General features: G+C 40.0%; 1 long non-coding RNA gene across 1 annotated transcript; it reads left to right on the top strand.

The window, feature by feature from the left end:
• Positions 1-606: 606 nt before the first annotated feature.
• On the top strand, positions 607-2,930 carry LOC307212269. Its single transcript, XR_013836922.1, has 2 exons — positions 607-1,266; positions 1,868-2,930. It is a non-coding gene; the product is annotated as an uncharacterized lncRNA (long non-coding RNA).
• Positions 2,931-3,137: the final 207 nt, after the last annotated feature.

Genomic DNA, 3,137 nt, shown 5'->3' with positions numbered 1-3,137 from the left:
AGAGGTGTTGTAGTGCTATCGATGAACTTTCTTAGTGAAAACAATTAGAATGGCATAGCACTATTGCTTTAGAAGAGGGATGGAGGAACCTGTGGCTGTCCAGATGTTGGGCTACAACTTGTTATCCTTGGCCACTGTCCATGCTGATTGAGGATTTAGAGCTTTGGAACCCAGCTCTGTTCCAGCTTTCTGACCAATCTGCTTCAGATGGAAAAACACTTACACACAAACAATTAAACAGTAGTTCTATCTTGGCGTAGTTTGGTGTATCTTTCTGCATTTAGAAATGCCTTTAAATAATAAAACAATTTCTCAGCAGGTATAATTTTGATAAGAAACATGATGGTAAAATAATTTCTCTTTTTCTTTTCTATTCTGCAAAACCAGTGGCCAAGAGCAAATCAAAGTAAGTGAAAACTCCCAACTACTATGGTTGTGTTTTGCCTAGCATTGTAGTTGCAGTTATCAGTGTCCCAGTGCGGTCTTGGTGTTTTTGTCTATGGAGATTGTGGATTTTCTGCAGTAGACTCTTGCTTATCTGTAGACGTGTCACTGCCATTCTTCTACAACTGGAAAGGACTTGTCCACAGAATATTTCATGTGAGCAATGTGTATGAGGAATTGGGGCCTGATATAGCCCTAAACTGCGGGACCAAACTTCAGGAGGCAGTGGAAGACAGGAGTGCCTGGCGTGCTCTGGTCCATGGAGTCACGAAGAGTCGGACACGACTAAACAACTAAACAACAACAACAATAGCCCGACAGTGCTGTTTAATAACTCAGTAACAATGCTGCCTGCAAATGATTTTGTTAAACGTATTGGCTAGTTAGGCAAGTACCTATTGTAGCAAGGTAGTTGGGCTTTGGATTGTTGGAGCAAGGTACTTTTCACTTGTGAGTAATAGTGACAATGGGCTCATGAGAAATATGCAATGAAATCTTGAAGCCTGAAGAGAGAAACACAGAATGCTACTGTAGTAAAGTATGAGTTGAATCTATTTAAGTCATACTCAAGAGTTGGCCCATTGAAATTTGTAGACTTATTGCCTGTTGATTTCAGTGGGTCTACTCTGACCATGACTTAGGGTAGAATCTTAACACAATTTACCTGGGTAAGTCCCACTGAACACTAGGACTTGCTTCTGATAGGATTGCCCTGTTAATTGGACGCAGCTCTGTGAATTGGGAGTGGTACTCACGACTCTGAAAAACAGGACTTCATGGATCAGAGACAAGTCTAGTTCAGCTTTAAAATTACATACAGTCGTATCTCGGAAGTTGAACGGAATCCGTTCCGGAAGTCCATCTGTCTTCCAAAATGTTCAGAAACCAAGGCATGGCTTCCAATTGGCTTCAGGAAGCTCCTGCGGCCAATCGGAAGCTGTGACAGATGTTCGGGTTCTAAAGAATGTTTGCACACTGGAACAATCACTTCCAGGTTTGTGGCATTTGGGAGCTAAAACGTTCATCTTGCAAGGCGTTCAACTTCCAAGGTATGACTGTATAGTGTGATTGCACTATGCAGTGAGTCTTTGAAATGGTTCAAGACAACCTGACACTCATGGAAGCACTCATTTCCATGTTTCAACCGCTTTGAGGTTGTTGTGTTTTTTACAGTTCAGCAGTATATATATTTCATGAAATAAATAATGGCAGTGCTGTCTTGGGTTTCTATTCCCCAACTGAAATTTAATCTGAAGTAACTTCCAAAAACACATTCATAGTTATTACCATAATTGCCACACCATCAAATTAAAATTTGGAGTAATGACTTCAAGAACGGTTTAGGGCTACTCTCTGTTCGATTTTTGAAGACTAAATGCTTAAGTTATGTTTCGTTTGTTATACCAGTGGTTCAGGCCTATAGAGAGCTCTGCTGTGAAACTATATATGGTAGATTATGAGTATTGCTGCAGAACTCTTACCACTTAAGCTGCTGGGTAAATTCAAGGGAAGACTTCCTCCTCCTGGAAGGAGTGATTCTAAAGTTGCTTTTATTTTTGGAGGGCACAAACCCTTGCATACAAATTGCTAATAGGTGGGGATGATGGGGAGAAGTTAAATAGTCTTGTAGAGTTCGAAAAAATCAGCCTTCAGTGGAGCTGTTGCTAAGCCCCTGCAGCTCTGAAAATATCCCTCTAATTCTAGTTTAATCAAATTACTAACATGCATACTTTAAAGACAGGTTTTAAGGAAACTGACCTCAGCCTCAACAGCATCCAAATGAAGAGACTTAATAACAACCACCCATCTGTTGGACGGTGAAAAATCATTTGTGGTTCAGAAGATTAGGTCTGCAATGTTTTACACACTTACCTGTGAGAAAGCCCCATTGAAGTAAATGGGACTTATTTTTGAATAGACATACAAAGGATTGCTCTGTTAAGAGTGTAAATGTAAGCCTGTCTTAATAATGGAGAGTGCAGCCAAGCTGGTGGCAATCATATTGCTTTCCTTTCCTTTGGACCACATCAGTGAGGCCAAGAGGAGAGTCTTGTCATCTGGACAGCCCAGAACCTCCATACACAGTGCCCAGGCTTGCACCCCAGAGAGATCACTTTGGTGCTGCTAATGCAGCAAAAATAATGTGGGAGGCAGTAGTTACGAGTTACCTATCTCTGCAGCTACAGCAGGCACTATGATTCTCCAGTGATCTGACTTCACTCCTAGAGGTGCACTCCATTGTCTCTCAAGTCTGATGGATGAAGGGGCTTAGCCATGTGGTCATCTTTTTTAGAAAGCACAGCTGTTGTGTGTGTTTTTCAAATGCTGATTTAATTTTGTTTCGGTGTAATAAGCAATGACATAGAGGAATTGTTATCTTTAATATTTATAACACTGATGGGTACTTTACAGTTTATCAGACAAAATCTTTTACAAATATAATTATAGTGAAGTTTGACAACATGTAACTTTATCTAAACTTAGTAGGAACAAAATAAACTAAAATTGTTAATCATGCCTCTAGAAATTATATTATGAATTAAGATAAAGCAGTAAGAATAAATGGCAGGCAGTTGTTCCACTTTTTGTTTATCGTTCTAGGTATATCCTTGTGCGGATGTTGAGTGAAGCAGGAACAGGTTTTGCTTTCAACATGAAAAGAGGCCGACTTGAAGAAAAGTTAGTTAAATTGA

Source organism: Podarcis cretensis, assembly GCF_951804945.1.
Source record: "Podarcis cretensis genome assembly, chromosome: 3".
NCBI lineage: Eukaryota > Metazoa > Chordata > Lepidosauria > Squamata > Lacertidae > Podarcis > Podarcis cretensis.
This window is presented reverse-complemented; position numbering and strand designations above follow the sequence as displayed.